Consider the following 18862-nt stretch of genomic DNA (forward strand, 5'->3'; position numbering starts at 1 on the left):
CATATAGCAAGAATGGGGAGAAGATGAATGGATACAGTATTTTGGTCGGAAAGCCAGAAGGTAAAAGATTCGAGTCCCAATAAGGTGGATTTTTTCCAATTTAACCAATATTTCCAGCCGCACTATGGACCTCTGTTCGATTCAGCCTCAAACATAGAATCTTCCGGGGAGGAATAAGAGCGGCCGGAGCGTAAGCCTGACAAATTTACCTCCATCTTTGAGCAGAATGTTTAGAGAAAATTTGGGAAGCTTAACGTCTCACAAACTTTTGGGGCTTCAAGTTCTGTTACAGGGATAGCTTTACCTTTTATTCTTTTCACCTTAGGGAGATAGGGTGGGAAAGAGTGGACTGAATTGGTCTAGCTTAGAATAGGGATTAATGGAAGGCTCTTGTGAACACGGTAATGAACCTTCAGAAACCATAATGTGTTGGGATTTTCTTGAGCAGCTGCACAACTGGTGGGTTCTCAAGGAGGGCGGAACTCCATGAAGTTAGTTAGTTAGTTAGTTATTGTTTCCGCTAAGCTGGACAGGCAGTTCCCTGCGTTTAACGAAACCCGAAGATTTATTAATTTATTCAAGAGAGCTGTCACTGGTTCCTATCCTGAACTAAATGGATCTTGTTCACGTTGTCACAACAAATTGTCCTTTATGTAGGACCAATTTCAATATTACCCTTCCATCCTTTCCTCTCGGATTATTCGAATATAGTAAGCGCGATTTTACTCGTATATCCACACGTGCTATATGCCCAGCCCATGTTATCTTCCTTGATTCGCCTTCGTAATGTGCTCGTGAGACACACAGAGAGGCTGCATTTAGTTGTTCACTTGAATGTACATATAGACCTACAAATTCTGTTTCCTGTATTTTCCTAGGTTTGACAGGATATTATTTTTGTGTCAGACCACATCTTTACATTTTCTTTTGCTTAATGTCATCTGTTACTGCTCCCACATATGTCTCCCTCTGACCTCGTGGATTATTTGAACCTTGTTCCGACTCTGTACATATATTCTGGATGATATTTCGTATGTTTTTGGTCCTGAAGAACAAATTTTAAAAGTTTGTTGTCGTATACGTGAAATTTTACAGTCTGAAAAACTTAAAGCTCCATTCATGTTTCTGCACTGAGGTTTTCTTACGTTTCAATTGACTCTTGAATATTTAACACCTGTAGGTGGAAGAACGTCGTTAAATGACTCATGAACTAATGAATCATGATTAAAGGGATAGAAGGAACATAATTCTATCTATGGCTTTTGTTGGACCTTGGCCTCTTTTTCAGTTTCTTAACCCTATACACAATCGGAAGGAATCCTTGGACGGGGGATCAGCACGTCGCAAGGTCGGTACCTACATACAGAACAACAGAAATATGCACACACAGACATCCATTCCTTGAATGGGATTCCAACCCACGACCTCAGCTTTCAACAGAATTCATGCCTGAGTTCGCGCGGCCACTGTGATCAGCTATGATCATAATTCAGTTATTGTCATTTTGATTTCATGACTAAATGAAGGATATTTCCATTCCCTTCCGGAGGTAGGAAAAAGACTTTGGTCTTCTTCCCACATTATGGTTCAACAGCCCCCAACCTCAGCAGGAAATACCTCCCCAACTTATAGCTTTGGAAGAGCAGTAAATCTTATAGTCACTTGCAACTAGTTCCGATGTTAAGAATAACTGGATATTTATTCCAACTTCCCCATACCCCAGTTGATGGGGTTTAATTTCACTTCGTGTTAACGCTGAAAATACACATGTATCGACCTCTTAAAATACGGCATGTGTATAAAACCAACTCCTCCTCAATCAATGATGCAGATAGGGTAGCAAGCTGGCATGATAACACAGTATAGATGGGGTTGGTTGTCACAAAAGGACTCTGGTGGTTTCTGTACATCAGCTAACACTAGTTACTATATACCGCCCCATTAACGTAGCAGGTTACAATGGAAGATATGCTTCAATGGGAACATAAAGAGAACAGAGTCCCATTATGTTGTTGGTCGCTTCCTGTACGTGTGTTGAGATAAAGTTTGCAACTACAATATATTCCTCTATGCTTCCATGCAAGATAAGTTGCTCCAGACATGAGACTTGAGGCGATATTAAAATATAGATGCATTGCGAATATCGAACGGAAATCGATCTTAGGTATGTTGAGAGATTTAATAAATACGCAGTATACATATGTACAGTGTAACGACAGCCTGCTCTTTCCATGTTGCATTAATTGGATTGTCGTAATAAGGGTCTTAGAATGAAGAAAGCAGTCTTCTGGGATTTGGCACCGTGTATATGTGGTGTTAACAGACGTTTCGGAGGAACGTATCGCCTCCATCTTCAGGGTAGAAGAAAAATATAATAAATCTGCAAGCTGAGAGACCGTGAGAATCGGTAAAAGCAGACTGATTCTCACGGTCTCTTAGCTTGCAGATTTATTATATTTTTCCTTCTACCCTGAAGATGGAGGCGATACGTTCCTCCGAAACGTCGGTTAACACCACATATACACGGTGCCAAATCCCAGAAGACTGCTTTCTTCATAGTCACCGCCGTGAAGCCTCAAATCTTACAGGGTCTTACAAATTTAGCAATGCTGTACGTTGACGTCATTATAACGTTTCGATATGCATCTAAGTTACCATCTTCGTGGTGGATGAGGAGGAACGAGGATACACCCTGATGTATAGTTGTTGCAACGTACATAAGATTCAGGATGTGGAAAATGGGTGATAAGGTCCTGTATGTGGTGACTACAATGAACGCCGAAACATTGGCACAGCTTCAAAACAAGGGACAAAAAAAACGGAAAGTTGAAATTGGACTTTAGTGCAGTTAGCGTGAGGAAACGAGCGGATAACCAGTGAAGTTGTGTCGAGTTTATATCCAAGGATTTGTCTCATGCGTTCGTGATGCGGACATGGTGATCCGAAGTTACGTCATTCATTAATGAACAGAAAAGTAAAACGGCTCGTGGCTTTACTCAAGCGAGGAAACTAGGAAGTTGTGGAAGTTTTATGCCATCTACAGGGGCACGTAATGCGAGTGCAGAAGGATAACAGGATGAACCACTACCACTGTCATAGCATATGACTCAGCTGTGATTCCTACAACACTAGATATTCCGCCCTAAGAGTATCTCGTTAAAACTTCGCTAGGTGTGCTCTATCACGTTACCTTCAGACTAATTAATTAATTAACGTATCTATTTCCATGAAACAGAGCATTTCTTGAGTAGCTAACAGTCTAAAAGGTAGCTAGAATATTTGTCACTTAAGTTTGTTAATATGTTCAGAGCATATTGCTTCCTATTCCAAGCCAGTATAATCCAATCAACACCCTGACACCACATATCTATGATGAATTGATTGTTGTTTTCCAAATTCTGCTCTTTTCTCTCTTCGTTTCAGGTTCTTTGACAAGAATGTTTTATGCATTTGCCAGCTTTCGCATGTGTTCTACCCCCCCCCCCCAGTTTTATCTTCCTTGCTTGAACGCAGTATTATTTTTTTTTCAGATGCCTGTTGCAACTAATATGACTAAGTAAAGTGAGTAGTTATTTACTTTTGAAATTTTGAATTTAAGGAACACGCAGAAAATCAGACAGAATAGTTGGTCGTAGGCAACTTTGTTGTCGTGCTATTATAAGGATATTTCTCATAAACTGAGGAGAAAAACGAAGAGCCTCATGGACTAGTTGAACATGTTTTAAGAATATTTCTGATAAAATAAGGTTAAAAATTAGGACCTCATTTAGCGTACTATTCTAGGAAGAAAACAAACGGCTCCAGTGTGGTCGGTCACAGGTTAGTTGAACATACTGTTCTACCACCATTTACAATAATCTAACGAGAAAGACGAAGGACCTCAAAAGGATCGATCATAGCCTTGTTTAGCGTACCGATCCAAGCATAATTCTGAGGTAGTAAGAATAATGAAGTCCCTCATTCAGTCCCTCATTCGGTAACAGGTCAGGTTTATATACGAGTGCTTTCCCAGGCATTATTTACGTTATGTTCCCGAAGTAATGTTCCTAACGGAATTGTGAGGGATAGTGATTATCAAAATCCCCGTTTTGAGTCTATGTTCGTAATTGTGTTCATTCTTCTGTTACTTCCTCTTTCTTAAGTTTAACTATTGATCTCGTACTTTCTTTTCAAATGTATTCACCCGAATTTTGTATCTCAGTATGATAGTACAATCCTAAAGATACTCAAATTTGCATTCTAATTAATTCATTGGTGATAGTTTAATTTAATTTTAAGAACAAATAATATTTTTTGTTGATCAGTACAGACACTCAGTAAAATTTATATAGTTTACATATCCTAACAAATAACTTAAAATAGAAATATAATAAACATTTTTGGTAATTTTGTAGGAATAAAAAGACTGGAGACGCTCGGTATAATTTACCAAAGTTAATGAGTGATATAAATAATATATATTTACAGTGTGTTAGCCACCAGAAATGAATTACTTTTCTTTGACATTTGAAGTCGTGGCACAACGGCAAAACTTTAGACGTAGCAAATATTANCAGCCGTGACCCACCGAGCGGAGCCGAAGTTAGCCGAGCCCCAGCACACTGGTCGCTATGCAACGCGGCGCCAGACAACAGTGGTACCTATTACGTGGCTGTTTTCTGTGTTGTCCGGAACGGTGCTAAATAAGGAGCAGCGAAGACTATTCAAGTCAGTTCTCGAGTTACGAGTTCACCAGTTAGTTCTCGAGTTATCTAGTTACGAGTCAGTCACCAGTTAATTGCAATCCAGTGTTTGTGATACTGCCGATGGCAGTAATGTTGAGCTTGTAAATTGTGTGATTGTAAGAGCGAATGTGAAATAAATTCGCTATATCAAATACGGCCTGAATTTATATGTCGTGTTGTACACCCAACACGTGACAATATTTACAGTGTGTTAGCCACCAGAAATGAATTACTTTTCTTTGACATTTGAAGTCGTGGCACAACGGCAAAACTTTAGACGTAGCAAATATTAATAACAGGCGTATCGAGCTGAGGGCATCAGACAATATGTAGAATTAATAAGCTGTTCATGTCGTGATAGTGACTTGATATCCAGTAGTACTAATGCGTGTCGACGACTGGTCAATATAAAAGTCAAAGTCCACCTCAAATTAAAATTTGTAAGCACAAGAGACCACTGTAGGTGGCGGTGCAAGGGCCGAGAAGGCCCACCCCTTATACATTCATTCAGTCATTAAATTTAAATTTAAACCAATCAGATATAAAGAGAGAGTTAATTCTTTTGAACAACAGCGATCTAAATATTCCTAACAAATAACGCTTGACTTATATATCACTCTGGTGTAGGTTTTTGAAGAGGAAGGACGCAAATACTTCATCTCAGCAAAGACTCTAGTTGAAATCGAAGTTGTGAATAGTCATGTATAAACTTGTAGGTAGAGTCATGAAGTTCGTGGAATGTGGTTTTATCGCATTATATTACAAGGTATTCACATACACTTACACAGATCCATATCGGCCCTCAAAATAATTGCCATTGGCTGCTATGCAAGTCTGCCAACATTGGTATAGCTGTCGAAAACACTGCTGAAACATATTGGCAGTAAATTCCCGTACGACGCTTAGCGGCCATTCCACGAACTTATTAANTATACGTGGTAGTCATGAAGTTCGTGGAATGTGGTTTTATCGCATCATATTACAAGGTATTCACATACACTTACACAGATCCACATCGGCCCTCAAAATAGTTGCCATTGGCCGCTATGCAAGTCTGCCAACGTTGGTATAGCTGTCGAAAACACTGCTGAAACATATTGGCAGTAAATTCCCGTACGACGCTTAGCGGCCATTCCACGAACTTATTAACAGTGGCAGTATATGTCAGTAGTATGAAGCGATAAATAGTGACTGTGCAAGCATCACAAAAGTTGGTTAACTCTTATTACATTCCTTTGTCTGACCAAAGAAGGCGCGAAACAGCCCTGAGAAGACACCCTGCCCATGCCGCAATAAGATCCAGTCATTTAGCAGGTAAAGCAGGAGACTCAACAAGTGTTTACGGCGTCCAAACACGTGGCATNCCCAAAGAAGGCGCGAAATAGCCCTGAGAGGACACCCTGCTCATGCCACAATAATTACGAGCCAGTCATTTAGCAGGTAAAGCAGGAGACTCAACAAGTGTTTACGGCGTCCAAACACGTGGCATATAATTGCGCGGGAGCGTGACCGTTATAGCAGGGAGAGAAACAAAATTCTGTAAAGAAACTGGCCTGGAGCAACAGAAAAATGAAGGCATTTTATGATAAACAATTCTGAGCGCAGTGACCGGAAGCATTTGGCCATTTTTTATCCTGCTATTGTATGAAAAAAGTAAAATTGTCCTTCTGTTTAATTAATTAAGCCATGAAGACTTATGGAGGAGTGGAGTGGACGTATAGCTCCACTATTCTTGACATAGGCACTAGATGGAAGTGAGTAGTCAGCTTCACAATCCGGCCGCTTTACTCCCGAGGAAATATCCCTCTATACCTTTCAACAGGAGATTGGGTGGACACCAGAGTCCGTGTGGACGACATGGGGATGAGAAAATTCTTTTGCCCCTGCCGGGTATCGAACGTCGGCCTTCAAATAATTTGGCCGCCGCTATACCAACTGAGTTATTCCTTCTCCTCTGCTCTTCCTTGGAATATTAGAAAATACTATAATACATACTTACTTACTTACTCACTTACTCATGGAGCTGAGCCCTTTTTGAGGAGCCGCCAATTCTCCAGCTACTCAAGAATTTGCCAGCATTTTATGGAACCCGAAGGTTCATCACCGTGTTCACAAGAGCCCTCCACTGGTCCCTATCCTGAGCCAGTTTTATCCAATCCATACCATCTCTCTAAGATCCATTCTAATATTGTCCACCCACCTACGCCTTTGTCTTCCCAGTGGTCTCGTTCCTTCTGGCTTTCCCACCAATATCCTATACACATTCCTCGTCTCCCCCATTCGTGCTACATCAACTGTCCACCTCATCCTCCTTGACTTGATCATTCTAATTATACTTGGAGAAGAGTACAAGTTATGAAGCTCCACATTATGCAGTTTTGCCCAACCTCCTAAATACTGTAATACATGGGGAATAAAACAAAACGAGGCTTTTGGCATGCGAAGTGGGCTTAGAGGAATGTAATAAGCATGATTCTGGGAAGATGACTGAAATCAGATAAATTTATCTTGAGTTAGGGATAAAATACCATAACTCCCTACATGGCCCCGGATATTCTTAATATGTAATTAAGTATGTCCCCTTTATTGGGCTTACGTCTATAATAGTTAATATGATAGACGGAGAAGAGGGATAGGCTTGTGGACTGAGGCGCTGTTATCAACCTTACTGCAGAACACTTGTATCTGCCATCAGGTTTCTGTCAGTTCAATTTTATATTCAGTTGAAGCTCTTCATGTAGGCCAAGATCTGAATTGTCACGGTTGGGAGGCAGCTTGGCTCTCTCTCCGTATCTGCACTGGAATTCCGGTACCATTTTCTTCTGCAACTGAGCCATTCCAGTCTGATTCTTACGTTATTTAATTTAAATTCAAAGATTATACGTGTATATACAAAGAATTGATGCCGATAATATTGTGAATGATGGGCATAGAAACGTTTGGAAGGTTGTTATGCAGGACCATTTAAGTGATTCAATCAGAATCCTTGCTGGGGAACTGATAGGCTCTCAATTTGTCTTACTTTTATGTAATAAGAAAGCCCGTTTTTGATAATTTGAAACACAGAATCGAATTTTTCTTATACGAAGTGTAGTCTGTTAAAATAAATATTATGGAAAAAGAGTGACGCGGCTTTAAAATAAAATATGTCTATTATGGATTGTCTCTGTAAAAACTGGAAATTTCTGTAAATGATTTTAACGTTACCGGTCATTTCCAGAGATGCGTCGCTGTGTAGAATTATACACTTTCATCGACTTATTTTTCAGGGTATAGAATCAAGTGTAATATAACAAGCAAGCAGCAGAAGACAAAGAAAATTATTTATCTTTGCTGTTTCCGGAGTTTGTTCTTGAACCATGATGATGGAAGCAGTACAGTCCTCCGAAATGTTTTTAAATTTACGTCAGATTACATGGCACCACTTCCCAGAGGATAGTATTTTTATAGTTACTGTCATTAGAACGTTGAATTGTCCTAATGATAATAGATTTGAATCTGCAGTAGGCCGACATAGTCAGATACGTCAGAAAGAATGAAAGCTGTGCCGGTAGCTCTCGAGTGTAATATCTGCCTTGCTGCTTATCTCCATAAATAATGAAACTAACTCTGAAATACCTGTAAGTTGACTAGCTATGACGACAATAGAGTTTATCCCTGAAGTAGGGCGGCAGAAGAAGAATTGGTGATACGAAATATCAAAAAATAATTTTGGAAACTGTACAGTGCAACAAGAGCAAAATAAAACTGCTTATNCATGCAAATCCGAGAGTATTTTGGGGTAAACCAATCTAATTTCGTAGCACGTCACATTAAATTCATTCCGATATTAAGTATGTCTTCCAGGGACGCGCCATAGCTCAGGCCGTTAGTAGCTGGCTGCCCACCGCGGCGGCCCGGGTTCGATCCCGGGTCTGGTCAAGTGGGATTTGTGGTGGACAAAATGGTGCTGGGGCGGGTTTTCTCCGAATACTTCGGTTTCCCCTGCCAATCTTCATTCCACCAAATTCCCCACCATCATAATCACCCGGGGCAGGTACAAGAGGCCAATCAGTGGCCGCCGTGCAGAGTGGACCCAATTGGACTCCACCTCTCACAAAGTGAATTTTAAAAAAACAAAAATATGTCTTCCATAGTTATTTTAACATTTCACTATACACGTCTTCATTATGGAATATCACAAAGCAAGGTTGCGGTATGTAAAATTACTGGGTGTTTTCACCGTGTACGACAGCTGAGTTCATATCTCTGAGGGGCTGAATCTCTTCTCAGAGATGTACACAACCGAAAACCACAATTTCCGTGCCCGTATATCGTGAAATATTCATTAATATTTTAATTTGTGGACCTCATGCCTAATATTTCAGAAACAAAAATTCGTTACGACCATGTCAAGTGTATTTAATGCATGTTTCAGTAAACCGTTACATATTCTAACCCAGTAACTCGGCAAAGAGAAAGAGGATATAAATTTAGGCTCTGATGCATGGATCAGTTTAATAAAATTCATACGTATAGCTAACATGTTTAATCGATCTGTTATTGATCACTCTGTGCAATACAGAATGGATTGTTGACCTGGAAACCATCGGCTCCAAGTCACAAATTTCCACCTGACGTATCACAAAATTTCGATGGTTAGACTGTCGAAGTGGCAGTTTGAAGTGAAATATGTTGAAGGCTCCATGACAGATATTGGCGGACGTGCACATTTGTGTCCATGTTGTTTATTACTTTATCTTTCCAAAACTCGATAACATTATCACAGAAACCATTTCCGAAGCACTGAATGACATGCAAACAGAAAACTACCTCAATTCCTTGTTTACAAAGTGACTAATATATATATGAAAAAATAATGTAACTAACTTGTTCAGTGACGAAGATTTTAACAAATTAACTAAGTAATTAATAAAGTATCTAACTTAGGCTACTTATGAACTGTCTTTTTTCCTTGGCACTACAGCCCCAGTGGGCCTAGGCCTACCTCCATGAACTTCTCTTTCGCTTCGGTTTTTCTAGATCTTACACGTTCGGTAGGACTCCTTGGGCGGGTGATCAGCTCGTCGCAAGGCCTCTACCTGTACACAAACACAGAAAAATTCACACAAACATCCATGCCCTGAGTGGGATCCGAACCCACGATCTCGGCTTCCGAGCGAGCGAAGACAGTGCATGCCTTAGACCGCTCGGCTACTGTGACCGGTAGTGTATAAGAATAATATATAAGAATTCAGTTCGTACCTCACAGGAAACATCCTAACCCACGATTCCGGCTTCCGAGCGAGCGAAGACAGTGCATGCCTTAGACCGCTCGGCTACTGTGACCGGCAGTGTATAAGAATAATATATAAGAATTCAGTTCGTACCTCACAGGAAACATCCTAACCCACGATTCCGGCTTCCGAGCGAGCGAAGACAGTGCATGCCTTAGACCGCTCGGCTACCGTGACCCGCCTATAAAGTACCTTACCAAGAATTAACTTGTCATAAAGCTTAAAGTACTTAATAAAAAGCAAAGTGTCTATCTTTCCTTGTAAGAGAAGAAAAGTCTGTAGTCGCCAGCAACCTCCATGTGATATTGATAGTCCACTCAGCTGCCATTATGTGAACCTTATTCGCACATATCAGTCATCGCACCCTCATCTCGAACAAAATGTATCCTGCTTCTCTAAATAAATATCCATATTTTCTTCTTCGATGTCTAAGCCTCCGAAATGGTCCCCTCGTCGTTGTTTTTGCATAAAAATGTTGTATGAATTTCTCATTTCCTTCATGCCACGCCCATTTCTTCCTCTTCTATATGAATGTATAAGGGGTGGGCCTTCTCGGCCCTTGCACCGCGACCTACAGTGATCTATTGTTTTCAAATTCCATCCTCTTTGATTTACTTGCAAGACTAAATATGAAGAAAGCAGTCTTCTGGGATTTGGCACCGTGTATATGTGGTGTTAACCGACGTTCCTCCGAAACGTCGGTTAACACCACATATACACCGTGCCAAATCCCAGAAGACTGCTTTCTTCATAGTCACCGCCGGAAAGCCTCAAATCTTACAAGACCAAATATGTCTGCCTCTCTCCTCTTGTATAGTTTGACCACTTTATGCAGTCTCACACCACGAGATTATTCTGTACCCTGAGTAGGTGTAACATCGCAAGGACATGAAGTGAGTGCCTCGACTTTGAACTCGCCTGATACATGCCACTCACTGGAATATCGGTTTGCTCTGACAAGCTGATACATTCTTCCTCTGAAGAGAATTAAATTGTGAACTTCATTTCGACCTCACCCCGACCCCTTTATTTCTGCTTTCGCAAGACAGTGTTAGGACTGGACTAACGTGGAATGGCAACATCACGTGACAGCATTCCCAGCAACATATGGCAGGTGTGACGCGGAAAACGCAGTCACATCCTAGATTCCAAGCTTGGTTTTCCATTTTTTAATTATATCGATGACACAAATAGGTTTGTGTGTCATTTCGACTGTTCACAGTGCAGTTTATCTCTAATTAACTAATTTATGCGTGAATGCATTCTTAATAATAGTAAGAACAATCATAATAATAATGAAAACAATCACAATAACAACAAGGCTTTGTCCGCGAACAGGGCAACATGCGTTCCAGATACTTCGGGGAAAACGTCTATACACGTAATGTTCAATACTGGGGCAAAGACCGACCCTTGAGGGATACCTGCCACTATTTTCCTTGGAGAAAAATTTCTCCTTCGACCAAGATTTTAAATTTTCTTTCAGTGAGAAAAGAAACAATTAGCTTAATGATACATGCCGATAATTCCAGAAATATATGTATACTATATATATATTACGCTAGAATGTCATGTTTTGTCGAAGGCTTTCATAATATCCAAAAACACAGCAACCGTTGACATATTACTGTTAAAATATCAGTCTCACCGTTACTTTACCATTGGCTGTTAACTGCCAATCGGTTCGTCTTGGCGCAAAGCCCCTTGAGACTCACGACCACAGATTTCCTTTTGCAACTGAATATACTTGTGATCATAGTCCTTATGTAACATTCTCTCTGACGAGAAAATGGATTTTTCTGTTATGTTATGTCTCAAATAGGCTTGGTCTTTGTCAAGTTCACTTATCGCAGCGGGTCAGCATGTCACAATACATTCTTTGTACCAGTGTGGAGTAGTTTAGTCATACTAATGAAGTGTGTGAAATGTGATATTAGGTGATTCTGAAATGCAAGAAATTCCACATTAATTGTGTAAATATCAAGATTATGCGCAAGCCTACGTGATAAAGTAAAAATCCTTTAGAGATTATTTCTATTAATAATCTAAAGAGATTCCAACAGTTCCTTCGAACTATAAATGACTTACTGCAAGGGAAAAGTCAAAAGTAATTTTTTTAAATTTTTAAAATGAAAGAACAAATGACAAGAATGAAGAAAAATGAATTTCGTCAGAAAAGTTGCACGAAGCAGGAAGGTGAAACACAACTGTAACTGCGAGTAACAGATTCCAATACAGTAACTTGACACTGCATAGTCTAGCTGCATATTTTATCGTAAAATAAGTCACAAAATTGGCGAAGAACTTAAAAAATAACTCTAATGCATCTAAAAAATGTTTGAAAACAGAATGCCGAAGCTGCCCTACCGATACACACCTGAAGATCAAACGGCTGAGCCGGTATTTTGTGTGTTTATGGTTTAATTAACGACGTCAGCATCTGATACTGCATAGAATCGAATGAACTGATGATCTGAGAATGACAAATTGAAAAGCATGTGGAAGTAAGGGCCGTTGGCCCTGAAGAGAGGGCGGGTCTGTCTTTTGTATATACTGCTGGCCCTCGCCAGAGTAGTCTTTCTCGGGTATGAGTCCCTTTTGCTTCGCGGCGATATTTTACTCTCTCAGATTTGAGACTTCCATTTTCGTCGCCTCCTACGCCTCGCAGGGTCACGGTAGAGTGATTGGACCCCTCCTCCACACTCTAAGCTACTTCAGATCCTCGTTATATAGGCTCAGCACGGAACACACAGAAAACACTAGTCACATGATTGCTGCACAGCAATTTCATTGGCTCGCTGACTGCTGCCTAACAACGAGTTATGACATTAGTTCACTGGGACACGGTTTTCATTGTTGCCGTTGCCTAGGAATGCGTTGATCCAATCCGTTACACTATTATTATTATTTCTGTCACGATAAATATTATTTACATAGCTACATAACAATTTGGATTATAACAAGTTGATAAATTGAATACGTGTTCATACGTGTGGCCTGAGACTCATCGGGCGAATGTGGGACGTATTATATCACATTTAGTAGTAATACTAGTCTATTGCAAATACACACAAATAAATGTAACCAAACGTTTAAATACATATGCAGATTAATATATGCAAAATATAAAATATGGACAGGTAAAAATTATTACACGTATCGCTGTCTTTAAAATAATTGCAATTATGATCATTAATTGAAAAATGCTTATTGTTAAATGAGATAAAATGAATTGAAAGAGACATAGAAGAAAGCGACCAGGGTTCGTTTTAAGAAATTATATTGTGCCAAGTAAATTCATTACAAATGGCCGCGCCATAGCTCAAGCGGCTACTCGATGGCTTCCCACCACGGCGGCCCGGGTTCGAAAATTATAATTTTATCTACTAATAACCTCGTTCGAAGACAATACATTGAGGGTATTTGAGAACACGGGTCTCAGGAGGATACCTGGATCTAAGGAAGAGGAAGCAGCCGGAGACTGGAGAAAATGACTTTTTGAGGAGAAACAAGATCTGTAATTTTCAGCAGGTATTATTGCGTTATTCAAATCGAAGATTATGTGGCGTCGTTTCATGCATCACCCAAGGGAAAATGACAGAAATTTGATCATACAACCTGATATAATAGAAGACATAGAAAACATTAGAGTGGACAGGAGAATTATCCTATGTTGAGGAAAAACTTTTCCCTGTGGTTAACTAGCTAAGGACTACGCCATGAAAGCCTATGGGGAAGTGGCTGTATAGATCCACATTTTCTTGCCCTTGGCGCTAGTTGGAGGTGAGTGGTCAGTTCATGTCTTTGTCCCTTTAACCCTGAGGAAAGTGCCTCGGTGCCCAATGGATAGGAGGCTGGATGGGACAAAATCCAGTCTCGACGACGTGGAGAAAAGAAAATTCTTGACACTATCGGGACTCAAACTCCGACCCCTCCCTCATCCAGCTCGTAGCTAGTCGCTGTACAGACTGCTCTATTCCGACTTCTAGAATAATACTAAGATTATTCTCAAAATATATAGTTTATGAATGTGAAATAGATTAATCTAGTTCAGGGTAGATTCCAGTGGCTAGTGATTGCGAAGACGGCAGTGAAACTTCACGTTTCATAGTACTTAGAAAGAGTGTCAGCCTCTCAAGATTAATTCCATTCTATGGAATTAGACTGGAGAAATGTTAAATTGTGCGTGGTAGAACTTCCAGTAGCCCACAGCGCCTATACAAATTCCTGTGGGATTTCAGACTCACTTATTGATTAGATTTTTAAATTAGTTAGCCGTCCATTTTTATTAAAGACGTCATAGCCTATAGAATGAAATATTATTCAAAGATTTATTCTTGTTCAGCAGATTCTACGGTACAGTACTGTGATTGAAAGATGATAATTAATATGGAGTATATAAGGATTTTAACTGTGACTCCCTGAGGAATTAAAAGTATTCTTCAGGTATTCATTTGGACGGTTTCAAGAAACCGTGAATAGTCTCGGTCGACATTGTAGGAAAACGGGCGAGATTCGAAAAGGTTTCCCTCTGAATACATGTCACGACTTTTGCGGCTGCACTCTTCGAACTACTTCATTTAAAGCAATTAAATCTATCAAAAAGCAGCCCAAATTTCAGTCCTCCCCCATATAACTCTACAGAATACAGACCACTTTCTCTAGATGCGGCCATATTTATCACTGGAGATGGTACCGTTCTTTTTGTAATAAAAATCATGTATCGGTTATGAGCACAAAACACTAATATACAGTAACTTGTCAAAAATATTATACTTTTAAATTGAGGCTAGCTCTTTCTAAGGGACCCGACTGAATAGGTGTTTTCCTTCACCTGAGGACGGAAACAGATCCAGTTTCCGAAACGTCGTGTTTTTATTTGTTATCTTAAAAACCAGGACGATGGATAAAGTCCAAAATCCCAACATATCAGTGTGTTATACACCATCGTCAGAATCCTATAGTAACTACTTTTAAATTTGTATTATACGAATAATTTTTGTTGGGATTTGCTTGCAGTACCCAGTAAACTGAACTAGGTTGGCTACTCAATAAATAAACCGAGTGCCGATTGGATGGCTCGGTTCATGTCCATATAGGAGGATGCACATTTCTCACAGCAACATATCCAGACAAGATCTTGAACCCACCAAACATTCTATTAAATAAATTCTTGGACTCCTTGAAAGAGGATGAACAGATCGGGTCATGAAAATGATCACTTATCTCCATCGAATGTCGAAGTTAATAAGTAGAGCTTAACATCAGCTCCCCCATGCACTGGCACACAGAGTAATCTGATAAGACCTAAAAGTCTGTGAAAATGGTACATTGCTACAAGTATTATGTTTGTGGACATTCTTTTCTATTTTTATCCCTTACCCCTATTTCTGATGCTAATGTCTGCAAAGCCATCAAAAGACTAAAACCATCAAAATCTTTTGGGCTTGACAGTGTTCCTGGTTTTATCATCAAAGCTTGTGCAGATATTTTTATTCCTATACTTAGGCATATATTTAACTTGAGCCTGACGCAGCAGTATTTTCCTGCTGCATGGAAAGAATCTGCTGTTGTACCAGTATTTAAAAGAGGCAATCATGCCGCTGTGAGCAACTACAGACCCATTTCTATTCTCAGTAATTTCTCTAAATTGTTTGAATTCATTTTTCATGATCATGTTTCTCATTTCGCTAAATTTAATCTTAACCAACATGGTTTTAAAGAACTAAATCTACAGTTACAAATTTGGTGACGTTTCTCTAACTTTGAGGCCTGTTGTCCGCGGTCAGAGTCAAGCTGATACCGTATATTTTGATCTTTCAAATGCTTTTGACCTCGTCTCACGTCCGGTGTGCCGCAAGGCTCTGTTCTAGGGCATTTTCTTTTCAACGTATTTATAAATGACCTATGCGACTCTGTTAACTACTGTAAACTTCTAATTTTTGCCCATGACCTCAAAAATTTCCGCGTCTTTAATTCACCACATGATTGCCTTTTACTTCAATCTGACATTAATTCCGTAAGTGATTGGTGAAATGCTAACTCCATGAAACTTAATAGTGCTAAAACGCGTGCTGTATCATACACCAGGAAAACAAATTTTCTGAGCTACGCGTATCACCTTTGTCGTGCTATCATTACACGCACCAGCAGTATTAAGGACCTGGGCGTTTTCTTTGATTTAAAGTTACATTTTCACACACATGTTAATTACATATTTTCTGAATGCATGAAGCTTTTAGGCCTTATTCGCTCCATTACCTACAGGTTTTCCTCCGTGGAGTCTGTATGTACTATATTTTACTTTAGTTAGGTCCAAGTTGGAATATGCCTCAGTAGTTTGGAACTCCATCACCTCGACTGATGCCAATAAGCTTGAGCGCATCCAGCAGAAGTTTGCGTCCGTCTGTTTTTATCGCTTTCCCCTCATATTTCATATACTTATACTGATGCTTTAGAGAAATTAAGTCTGCAATCTTTACATAAACAGAGACATCACCTTGATGCACTTCTTCTTGTTCAGGTCTTTCGTGGTCTTAAATCCTGCGCTTCTCTTTTGGAAAATGTTAGCCTTCGTGTTCCTGCCAGCAATCTTAGGGACTTCTCATTGTTTGGTGTTTGTCCCTCTAATAAACACTGTCCTTCTGCTCGGTGCGCCTATGCTGCCAACGCGGTGGGTTAAGATCTGGACATATTTGCAATCGGAACAGTTTCTGTCAGTGACACTGAACCTAAAATTATTAATAATATTTGTTAATACTCTTAATCCGTATCACGTTTGTGTATGTACGTATATTGGTCTTGTTTTATTTTCTCTCCTGTCAACATTAACTTTATTTTTTTTTTTGGAAAGTTTATCAATTTATTACCATTACATAGACTCTCAAATTTGTATTTTGATTTTTAATTATTTTTTATNTATTTATTGGCATTATAAAGACTGTTTTATTTTGTATTTTTTAGTTGTTTTGTGTATTTCCATGTACTCATGCCAGCTTTGTAATTGGCCTCTGTGCTGTTAAGTGTGTACGCAAATAGACACGAATTGAATTGAATTATCCATCGCCCTGTCTTTATCTAAAAATCGTTCTGTTTATTTTTCAAAATAGAACGTTTCGGAGAGAGCCACCCACCTGAGTAGGTTTTACCTGAGGACGGGCACGGAATTCAGTCTCCGAAAAGTTGTTTAGAAAAATTAACAGGACGGTTTTTAGAAAATAGACAGGACGATGGATAATTTTCAAGAACATAATACTTTTTACAGGGTAAACTGATATTAATTTAAATCAGTGAGAATTTTTGTCGAAGCTATATGATTTGGGATCACATGAAGACAACACAAAATTGTAATTTTCAGTATTTGATAATGTAGCAGATGCTTGCTGACAGCATCGATCGACCGTGCGCTGGTCCACGACGCCTCGTGATCAAGCGACGTAACAGCGCCGCGACGCGTCAGTAGTGGGAGAGCGCCCGCCAAGCGAGGCTGGTGGTCGCTCCGATCAACTGCACGTGCGCGGCCCTCCCTTCACTTGTTTCTGAACTGGAGGACCCAGAGGTATTTTGTTCGGTAGTGTCTGTTGTCGTGTGTGGTGCTTTAGCGGCAGTTTTTTCTTCAATGTGAGATCTGTGAATAAGTGTTTCATTATTGGTGTTTAGATGACTTTGTGATTCAGTGTTTAATTATTTTAAAAATCAACATAAACTTGATGCAGTGTTTTACAACAATTTGAAGGAAACTGTTCATGTCACACGCAGCAGAATTACAATGATACGCATACAAAGTAAGAGGAATTAGAACTTCAAAAGTTTGAACTTCAATATTATAGTAGCAGATTACATTATGGTAAGTAATTTTACGAGAAAAAATGTATTTATATTTAATATTTTATGGAAATGTATAATGGGATATTTCTTCTATTTAAAGTTCTGAGGAAGTGCATTGATATTTAAATGTTAATGCATCTTATTGTTAATACAGCACGATTTCCTTAATGAAATGAAATGAAAGTACGTCCTGTTATTAAACAAGTTTTAAAACCAAAACCATAAAAATTAGCAGTATATTTTCGGGTGACAACATTCAGTGTGTCTGGTGTTCGAGTATGAATTTAATTGAATTGAATAAATAATATTTATTTTCAAATATAGAAACCAAGTGACATGTAGAAAAGTTGTAAATATCTACTTCCTATATCCTATAATCGAAAATTTATAATGAAGTCTTTCATTTTATATTTGCACTAGGAGAATGTGCTGATTCCCTAAGGTCAATATTTAAAACTCCCAAGTTATATTACATATATACTCATTTACTTCGGACTATTTACATTAAAGTACATACACAACGAAGGGCTGTGCCTAGAATTCTGAATAACATTAACCCGAGCCAGTAAGATCTCTCCTTTTTCGGGCACCAGATATGTTTCCAAGGAGATTTATCTCGTTGCAGTCTGCAGTCTGAACTTCCTTCCAAGTAATCTCTTGAACTCCTGAAGGGCGAAACTTCCCCCTGCTCCCAACTGCCCCATTTGGCAATGTATCTGAAGCCACTGACAACTATAATCCGGAAATAAACCGCTCCCCAATCCGTATGATTACAACTTGAAATGTCCTTGCAAACTTTTGCAGTTTCCTGCATTAGTTCCTCTTATTTCTGCAGAAGGAACTGTGAGGTCTGTTCTATACTCTTGCCTCTATGCCCAAGTTGAGCCTCTCGCATTCGAGCCTTCACACGTTAAGAACGAGATATGTATTTTAGAAACAGTTTTTATTCGAAATGGTGTTAACGATTCCCATTATCGGTAAGATTTAATCTTCTATGGTATCATCCAGATGTTCAGTATCTGCATGAAACGACAG

At 39.4% G+C, this 18862-nt stretch overlaps 1 protein-coding gene across 2 annotated transcripts in view; it reads left to right on the forward strand.

The window, feature by feature from the left end:
* LOC111871835 (neuroligin-4, X-linked) overlaps positions 1 to 18862 on the forward strand; it is a 756550-nt gene that overhangs the window by 243663 nt on the left and 494025 nt on the right. The window contains exon 1 of one of the 2 annotated variants that reach the window (XM_023865206.2): positions 17476 to 17846. The exons of the other annotated variant lie outside the window; for it this stretch is intronic. The gene's annotated coding sequence lies outside the window, so the exon portion shown is untranslated. Of the gene's footprint in view, positions 1 to 17475; positions 17847 to 18862 lie in introns of those variants that run through there. 2 annotated transcript variants of the gene reach the window in all.

This window comes from Cryptotermes secundus, unplaced genomic scaffold, assembly GCF_002891405.2.
Source record: "Cryptotermes secundus unplaced genomic scaffold, Csec_1.0 scaffold428, whole genome shotgun sequence".
Classification (NCBI taxonomy): domain Eukaryota; kingdom Metazoa; phylum Arthropoda; class Insecta; order Blattodea; family Kalotermitidae; genus Cryptotermes; species Cryptotermes secundus.